Below are 10,090 nucleotides of genomic sequence, written 5' to 3'. Positions count from 1 at the left end.
TGCTAAATATAAATTTTAGTTCGAATGTCTTCAGTAGTTTTCAAGTTGTAAGGAATACGCTTTACACACACCCGCTCGTGAGTGAAGTCCGATTGGACTTGAACAGAAAAACGGTCCGTTAATGATATCTCCCTTATTAATCCTCGTATCGAAATGATTCACATGAGAAAAAAGGTTTAGAAATTAATTTCTACCAAGGTAGGTAGATTTCCATTTTGGTTGTGTATATTTTGTGGAAGTGCAAAGTCACTGTTTCGGTTTCGTATAAACCCCCAGTCAGTTCAGGGATTTAGAAACAATATTTGCCCTAAAACCTATCAAGGACAGGTGTATTCTAAATATGAGTCTTGGTGGAAATACATCCAGTAGTTTGTAGCACTCGCGTACATACGGCGTAATTAAGGAAGAAAATAATACAGTTAAGAAAGTTGGAAGTAATAGAAAATGGATTATAACTGAGGACAGCCGGATAACGACAAATATGTAAATGCCAAGTTAATGTATTGGAAAATCAAATGCCCCTCAATAAATTATGCTAGTGTGAGTTATGGATATAATAAAGCGGTAACAGAGGATAAATTTAGGTTCAGTGATTCTTAGGTAAACAAATAATCAGAAGATGACTAATGGTGTTATTACTTAATCTATTCGAGGGCGGTTATAACATCCAACGATATTCCGCCAATATCCCGCAGATAGGCCGATTGAGGCCTCTCTTGCCTTCTACCCAAGGAACAACCACGAATTTAAAAGCATGATGAGGAAAATGGCAATACGTTACTTCACTGCTGGCATGCAGTCAGAGACGTTGCCATGGTAACCTGTAGGTTCGTTGTCGGTCTGTCGGTCACTCAATGCAGAGCATGATACCAGCGGAAAATTGTAAATTTCTCCGTCGTGTGAAGAGTAAGGTAAATTATGAACATAACGAAAGTTGTTTATAATGAAGAGACGTTTCACGTATGGTAAACGAAGTTTACAGAAAATCAATAGTATAAGAGAAAATGGAGGAAATCCATTCTGATTTTCCTAAAAACCCCCCCGTCTATTCAAAGATTTTAAAATGATATGCATATGGAAGCCTTCCCCGGGATGAGTATACCCTAAATATGAAGTTTGGTTGAGATCTATCCAGCCGTTTCGAAGTGATGGTGCAAAAACCATTCAGGTTTTCCTATAAACCCCCGTCTATTCAAAGATTTTAAAATGATATGCATATCGAAACCTTCCCTGGAATGAGTGTACTCTAAATATGAAGTTTGGTTGTGATCTATCCAGCCGTTTCGATGTGATGGTGGAAAAACCATTCTGGTTTTCCTATAAACCCCCCGTGTGTTCAAAGATTTTAAAATGATATGCATATCGGAACCTTCCCCGGGATGAGTATACTCTAAATATGAAGTTTGGTTGAGATCTATCCAGCCGTTTCGAAGTGATGGTGCAAAAACCATTCAGGTTTTCCTATAAACCCCCGTCTATTCAAAGATTTTAAAATGATATGCATATCGAAACCTTCCCTGGAATGAGTGTACTCTAAATATGAAGTTTGGTTGTGATCTATCCAGCCGTTTCGATGTGATGGTGGAAAAACCATTCTGGTTTTCCTATAAACCCCCCGTGTGTTCAAAGATTTTAAAATGATATGCATATCGGAACCTTCCCCGGGATGAGTATACTCTAAATATGAAGTTTGGTTGAGATCTATCCAGCCGTTTCGACGTGATGGTGGAAAAACCATTCTGGTTTTCCTATAAACCCCCCGTGTATTCAAAGATTTTAAAACGACATGCATATCGAAACCTTCCCCGGGATGAGTATACTCTAAATATGAAGTTTGGTTGAGATCTATCCAGCCGTTTCGACGTGATGGTGGAAAAACCATTCTGGTTTTCCTATAAACCCCCCGTGAATTCAAAGATTTTAAAACGACATGCATATCGAAACCTTCCCCGGGATGAGTATACTCTAAATATGAAGTTTGGTTGAGATCTATCCAGCCGTTTCGACGTGATGGTGGAACAGACAAACAGACAAACAGACAGACAGACAAACAGACAAACAGACAAACAAACAGACACGAAACGTAAAAACCACCGATTCGGTCTTGAGTTGACCTAAAACGGATAAATATCTGAAAAATTGGCAAAACAAAAGAAATTACAGACAGCGGACCCCCTACAATTTTATTTATATAGATTTAACACTGCAGAGTTGGTTCTTCTCTCAGACTCAGAGAGAGATCCCACTTCTGCCTCCTCAAGGGCAGTGTCCTGGAGCGTGAGACATTCTTCGGAAATATAACTAGGGAGGACGCCGGTACCTCGCCCAGGCGGCCTCATCTGCTATACTGAACAGGGGCCTTGTGGGGGGATGGAAAGATTAGAAGTGATAGGCAAGGAAGTGACCTTGGCATGAGGTTAGGTACCATCCTGGCAGTTGCCAAGATAAGAAGTGGAAAACCACAGAAAACCACTTCGAGGATGCCTAAGTGGGGAATCGAAACTCTCTACTCGATAGGGAATGGGAAGTTTGGAAGAGATAAGCAAGGAAGTTGCTGTGAGCTTTAGTTAGGTAACACCCGGTCATTTGCCTAGAGAGGAAGTGGGAAATCACTGAAAACCACCTCGAGGATGGCTGAGAGGAGAATCGAATCCCACGCTGCACTTTTCAAATTTCTTGACAAAGCCAGGAATCGAACCAGGGACTCCGGGTACCACTACACCGCAGAAAGGGAGTCTCAAATATTCTTTCTTTCTTTCTTGTTTTCCCTTTCTTAATCTGTTTACCCTCCAGGGCTTCTTTTTTCCTTCGGACTCAGCGAGGGATACCATCTCTACCGCCTCAAGGGCAGTGTCCTGGGGCGTGAGACATTAGGTCGGGAGTACAACTGGGGAGGATGACCAGTAGCTCACCCAGGTAGCCTCACAGGAGAAGTGGAAAACAACGGAAAACCACTTTCAGGATAGCTGAGATGGGAATCGACCCCAAGGATTGAACGCACCTCTACTCAGTTGACCTTCCGAGGCTAAGTGAACACCGTTCCAGCATTCGTACCACTTTTCAAATTTCGTGGCAGAGCCGGAAATCGAACCCGGGCCTCCGAGGGGTGGCAGCTAATCACACTAACTATTACACCACAGATACGGACATCTCGAATATTCCCAGCAATAACTATGATTATTGCTACGAAACCTCCCGTTTTATGCAGAATCCGAACAACAGGGACATGAGTTTCCATTTTAAAACATCCTCCGTAGATTATCCGCCTTGGTGAGAAGCCAGTGTGGAAGTCACTCGTCTATCATTCCCCTGAAAAGTGAAGAACTATTCATCAGTCCAAGGTTCCACCCAGTATAGTAGAAAATGGTTGTGAAGTCAAACATGACTCTATTTTAGAACACAAAATCAGTTAAGCCCCTCTACTGTACTTGTAAGGCTCTTCACAGACACACAGGAGAAACTTCCTTGAGACTTTCATCCCAGACACTTCAGGGAGTAATTACAAGTAAATGCAACAAGTTTCGCCAAGTCGGGGGGGAGATTTATAGGAAGCCTTTCTCTTCTCCTGGGATAAACAATGTACCACAAACAAAAGTAATATTCCCAGCCCCATCGAAAACTATGCAATGTAACTTTAATGTTATAAAGTCCTTAAAGTGTAAGTTCCCTGTTCATAAACTGGTTAGATTCAGTACTTCATGCTACCGTGCTAGCCTTCTCTGTGTAACTATTGTTGATTATTTTACACGTGGTAACATCTTATCATTCGGTCTGTCGATAAGAGTGCAGGTTAGAAAAGGTGGAGTAACAAAATTCGGTATGAATTTAAAGCCACCATATTCTTCTTAATCTCTTTACCCTCCAGGGTTGGCTTTTCCCTCGGACTCAGCGAGGGATCCCACCTCTACTGCCTCAAGGGCAGTGTCCTGGAGCTTCAGACTCTGGGTCGGGGGATACAACTGGGCAGGATGACCAGTGCCTCGCCCAGGCGGCCTCATCTGCTATGCTGAACAGGGGCCTTGCGGGGAGGATAGGAAGACTGGAAGGGATAGACAAGGAAGAGGGAAGGAAGCGGCCAGGGCCTTTAGTTAGGAACCATCTCGGCATTTGCCTGGAGAAGTGAAAAACCACGGAAAACCACTTCCAGGACGGCTGGGTGGGAATCGAACCCACCTCTACACAGTTGACCTCCCGAGGCTGGGTGGATCCGGTTCCAGCTCTCGTACCACTTTTCAAATTTCGTGGCAGAGAAGGGAATCAAACCCGGGCCTCCGGGGATGGCAGTTAATCACACCCACCACTACACCACAGATGAAGCAATCATACAATACGAAATTACTAATGGGTTTTATTCAAGTAAGGGGGTAGGTACATCTTGGTCTGCCTCTGTGGTAGTGTGATTAGCTGCCATCCCTGGAGGCACGGGTTCGATTCCTGGCTCTGCCAAAACATTTGAAAAGTGGTACGAGGACTGGAACGTGGTCCACTCAGCCTCGGGAATTTGGATCCCCGTCGCAGCCATCCTCGAAGTGGTTTTCCGTGGTTTCCCACTTCTCCGCCAGGCAAATGGCGGGTGGTAACTCACATAAGGCCCCGGCCGCTTCCTTTCCTCTTCTTTGTACATCCCATCCGATTTTTCATATCCAGAAAGGTACAACTTGTTTTCTTTCTTTCTTAATCGGTTTACCGTCCAGGGTCGGTCATTTCCTGGGACTCAGCAAGGGATCCCATCTATACCGCCTCAAGGGCAGTGTCGTGAAGCGTGAGACCTTGGGTCGGGGGATACAACTGGAAAGGAAGACGAGTATCTCGCCCAGACTGCCTCACCTGCTATGCTGAACGGGGACCTTGTAGGGCGTGGGAAGATTGGAAGGGATAGACAAGGAAGAGGGAAGGAAGCGGCCGTGGCCTTACGTTAGGTACCATTTGCCTGAAGAAGAAGTGAGAAACCACAGAAAAACACTTCCAGGATGGCTGAGGAGGGAATAGAACCCACCTCTACTCAGTTGACCTCCCGAGGCTAAGTGGACCCCGTTCCAACCCCCGTACCACTTTTCAAATGTCGTAGCAGAGACGGGAATCGAATTCCAGACCTGGTGGCAGCTAATCACGCTAACCACTACTCCAGAGAGGCAAACTTTCCAGAAGAATGTATATTGATACCTAAAACAGTTTACGATTTATGATTCAAAAGCCAAGATATCGCAACTTGTGCTTAGCATGTTAGTGTGTAGGATGTACCAGTATGTATTATTGGCACACTTTTTAGTGATTGGTTTGTGTACTGGGTTGAAGAGTAGGGAGGGGTCTCTTCCGGTTCAGGTTATATTGCCAACTGAATGGAAATGAAATCTGAATTGAATCGATAATATAATCGATCGATATGAATTTTCTAAACATTTATTATCTTAAGCCAACAACTGTGTCACACACACCATAACATGTGTCGATGCGAATCTTGTTCCTAGCATGAATTCTATAGTTCGGCTTTGCTGTGTAAACAACAACAGTACTAGTACGTAAAGTGTACGCCGGATGTCGCACAGCGATGAACAAGCGATTCATAGTTTATGTCTCAAAGGTTGCCAATACGAATCTCGAAGATTGCCGAGGTTGACCGATTCAGCACTAGGGTGTCCATCTATCATTCAAAAGTGTGCGAGTAATAAACAAATGAGCTTTGCTGATTGGTTGCCTCTACTGTATATCGCAATGGTTAGCACTATTAGTTTTTGTCCTGGGGGTCCGGATTCGTTTCCCAGTACTGCCAGAAATTTAAGAATGGCACGACAGCTTTTGTTTTTTTAAACGGTACATGCAGTTCAGTCCGCCTCTGTGGTGTAGTGGTTAGCGTGATTAGCTGCCACCCCCGGAGGTCCGGGTTCGATTCCCGGCTCTGCCACGAAATTTGAAAAGTGGTACGAGGGCTGGAACGGGGTCCACTCAGCCTCGGGAAGTCAACTGAGTAGAGATGGGTTCGATTCCCACCTCAGCCATCCTGGAAGTGGTTTTCAGTGGTTTCCCACTTCTCCTCCAGGCAAATGCCGGGATGGTACCTAACTTAAGGCCACGGCCGCTTCCTTCCCGCTTCCTTGCCTGTCCCATCCAATCTTCCCATCCCTCCACAAGGCCCCTGTTCAGCATAGCAGGTGAGGCCGCCTGGGCGAGTAACTGGTCATTCTCCCCAGTTGTATCCCCCGACCAAGAGTCTGAAGCTCCAGGACACTGCCCTTGAGGCGGTAGAGGTGGGATCCCTCGCTGAGTCCGAGGGAGAAGCCGAACCTGGAGGGTAAACAGATGATGATGATGATGACATGCAGTTCACCTCCATTGGAGGTGTGCCTGAAAAGAGCTGCACCACCTCAGGATGAGGACACGAGTTTTTTTCTTGGAGCCTTGCGGGGGATGGGAAGATTGGAAGGGATAGACAAGGAATAGGGAAGGAAGCGGCCGTGGCATTAAGTTATGTACCATCCCGGAATTTGCCTGGACGAGAAGTGGGAAACGACGGAAAACCACTTTCAGGATGACAGGTGGGGAATCAAACACACCTCTACTCAATTGACCTCCCGAGGCTGAGTAGACCCCGTTCCAGCCCTCGTACCACTCATCAAATTTCGCTACGAGCTTAAACGTCAAGTCGGCGAAATAAAAATTACCGACCGTGACAGGACTCGAACCTGCAATCTTCGGATCCGAAATCCGACGCCTTACCCATTAGGCCACACGGTCTTGGGAAACGACGCCTTTGCTCGTGATAAATAACAGTCAATTCCACACACTCCTTAATATTTCATTCTTAATCGGTCTACCCTCCAGGGTTGGTTTTTCCCTCGGACTCAGCGAGGGATCTCACCTCTACCGCCTCAGGGGCAGTGTCCGGGAGTGTGAGACTTTGGATCTGGGGATACAACTGGTGAGGAGGACTAGTACCTCACCCAGGCGCCCTCACCTGCTACGCTGAATAGGGGCCTTGTAGGGGGATGGAAGGATTGGTAGGGATAGACAAGGAAGAGGGAAAGAAGCGGCCGTGGCCGTAAGTTAGGAACCATCCGGGCATTTGCCGGTGGAGAAGAGCGAAACCACAGAAAACCATTTCGAGGATGGCTGAGGTGGGAATCGAACCCACCTCTACTCAATTGACCTCCCGAGGCTGAGTGGTCACCGTTCCAGACCTCGTACCACTTTCCAATTTCGTGGCAGATTCGGGAATCGAACCCGGGCCTCCGGGCGTGGCAGCTAATCAGACTAACCACTACACCACAGAGGTGGACCCTTAATATCTCTATTACCGGGCGAGTAGTTCGTGCGCAACCTCGGTCGAGGTAACACGGCAAGCAGCCAAGCGGTGACAGTGCGCTAGTACGAAAGTCATTGCGACTTGTGTTCTCGTTACATCTTTGGAATAGCCTCAGTACTACTATGGCAAGTATACGAAAAAATACTATTAAATGTGTGTTTGAGGATAGGAATAATAGGCCTACTCCACTGGAAATTCATCGCTGGATAGGAACAGAACTCAGACTTAACAAGGACCAAATTATAGCCATTCAACTTCATAATGGGGAAAATGCAGTGTATATTAAATTAGTCTCTGTTGTACTATATGAAAACTTATTATCCCGGCATGAAGGTGTGAAAGTATTCCGTCTTTCTACTGGTCTTTCCACTAATGTGACAATTACTGCTGCGGACACCTCTACTAAGCGAGTGCGTGTATTCAACTTACCACCTGAAGTAAACAACGAACGGCTTGCCCGCGTGCTGTCAACTTACGGGCTGGTCAAGGACATTCGGGACGAGAAGTGGAGTGACCCCTACGAATTTTCTGACGTGAGTAACGGCATTCGTGTTGTCAATATTGAACTTAAGTACCCTATACCCACTCAACTAACTGTTAATGACTGTAGAATTCTCCTAACGTATGAGGGCCAAATGAAATCATGTTTTTACTGTAAGGAAACGACACATTTACAAGTAGATTGTCCGCATCGTAGAAGCCGACCGGCTTTGAACGTCAGGCAGCCGACATACAGCACTGTGTTGACTGCTTCTGACGGAACTGGCAATATAAATAACATTACTGCGGATGGTGGAGACGTTAGTTCACCACCCCTTCCTAGCTTAGAAGACCTTACTACTTCACATGCAGATCTCACAGACATAGACAACACCATGGAACCAGCCGTACAGCACATTAACACAGATGAACCAGCTTCACATACACAGGATATTGAAGAAGTAGTACTAGCACCTTCCGCTGAGGGACACACACATAACACAGTGACAGGCCAGACTGTTGAACAGGGACAAGAGGATAGCAAACTTAATGTTCATGCGGCTACCGTAGTGAAATCCTCCTCATGGGCGGAACAGATGGACGTCCTAGAAGACAATTAACCGAGCTCGATAGCTGCAGTCGCTTAAGTGCGGCCAGTATCCAGTATTCGGGAGATAGTGGGTTCGAACCCCACTGTCGGCAGCCCTGAAAATGGTTTTCCGTGGTTTCCCATTTTCACACCAGGCAAATGCTGGGGCTGTACCATAATTAAGGCCACGGCCGCTTCCTTCCCACTCCTAGCCCTTCCCTGTCCCATCGTCGCCATAAGACCTATCTGTGTCGGTGCGACGTAAAGCAACTAGCAAAAAAAACAAAAAAGAAGACAATGAGCCCCAGTTACATAAACTCCTTCCAGTGGACATTCATCATGAGCCTGCCAACCATATGATGCCGTCCAACCAACACCACTTAGTGCCTGTAGATGTCACTAAAGACACTGAAGTCGCACCTCCTAATATTGACATCGTACAGCCACTTGAGTCTACACTAACACCTGACCTGAGGACGGACTTAGTAGCCGTAGAACAACGAATATTATCTACTGGAAATCTGGATAATAAGACACCCACGCCTATAGTTCCTAAAGATTCGTTCACTCTAACAACGAAAGCTGCCAGTAAAAATAGTGCTCGAGAGGGAGCTAAACCGTATCGTACACAACCCCGCAGTAATTCCCGAAGCCGCCGCAAATCTCCAGAGGCTCGTAAATAGATTGATAATGGGACGCACTTTTGATGGGATATTGTGTACAAGGGAGTTGGTTATATTGCTGATGGTGCAGATTCTGACTCTCGCTACTGTAAACATCCATGTCATCCAAAGCCCCCTTAAATTTCAAGTGTTTGAACGATTTCTTCGTTCTAATGATATTGACATTGCTTTTTTACAAGAAGTCGCACTCCCTGTGTTACCCATATCCTCATACTTCAACCAATATATCAACATTGGCAATGCTAGTAGGGGAACAGGATTCCTTACCCGGCACGACCTGAAACTGGAAGATGTGCACAGTCACCCTTCAGGAAGGATCATATCTGGACACATTAATGACACTACGCTAATAAATATTTATGCACCATCAGGGAGCCACAACCGTGTTCAACGTAAGAACTTCTTTCAGAACGATATACTCCAACACCTGCATAATATGAAAGAAAAAACAATCCTCGCCGGGGACTTTAATTGTGTTCAACGAACAGAAGATTCGACGGGGCAAACTTATGCGACCAACCCTGCCTTAAATGATCTCATAACCTCATTAAAACTGATCGATGTTGTGGATAAGTTGCATGTACCCCTTCCCCACTATACCTACCTCCAGTATAACTCCTCCTCCCGGCTTGACCGTATGTATGTTTCCCAAACACTCATTCACCCTAGAACTTACGAGGTGATCCCCGTTAGCTTCACCAATCACCACGCAGTTGTATGTAAAATAAATTTCCCACACAAAGTCTACTATATAGGGAGAGGGTACTGGAAACTGAACTGCTCACTGCTACAGGATGATCAATGCACGGAAGCTTTTCTACGACAATGGAACCAATGGTTACTTCAGAAATGTAAATATAGCGATAGTGCAGAATGGTGGGACCAGTTAATCAAACCGGGGATAAGAAGACTCTTCAAAAATATTGCGTATCAAAAGGCCCAAGAGAGACGCGATACAGCTGACTTCTATTACAGGGTTCTCCGACAGCTCCAGGAGAGGAATAACGCTGGCGAACGAAATTACCATGAGATTACAGA

General features: G+C 45.7%; 1 non-coding gene across 1 annotated transcript; it reads right to left on the bottom strand.

Annotated features, from left to right (window-relative positions):
- Positions 1-6,659: 6,659 nt before the first annotated feature.
- TRNAR-UCG (transfer RNA arginine (anticodon UCG)) lies at positions 6,660-6,732 on the bottom strand. The gene has a single exon. It is a non-coding gene; the product is annotated as a tRNA-Arg (tRNA).
- Positions 6,733-10,090: the final 3,358 nt, after the last annotated feature.

This window comes from Anabrus simplex, chromosome 4, assembly GCF_040414725.1.
Source record: "Anabrus simplex isolate iqAnaSimp1 chromosome 4, ASM4041472v1, whole genome shotgun sequence".
Lineage (NCBI taxonomy): Eukaryota > Metazoa > Arthropoda > Insecta > Orthoptera > Tettigoniidae > Anabrus > Anabrus simplex.
The sequence above is the reverse complement of the archived record's forward strand: the minus strand, read 5'-3'. Positions and strand labels throughout refer to the sequence as shown.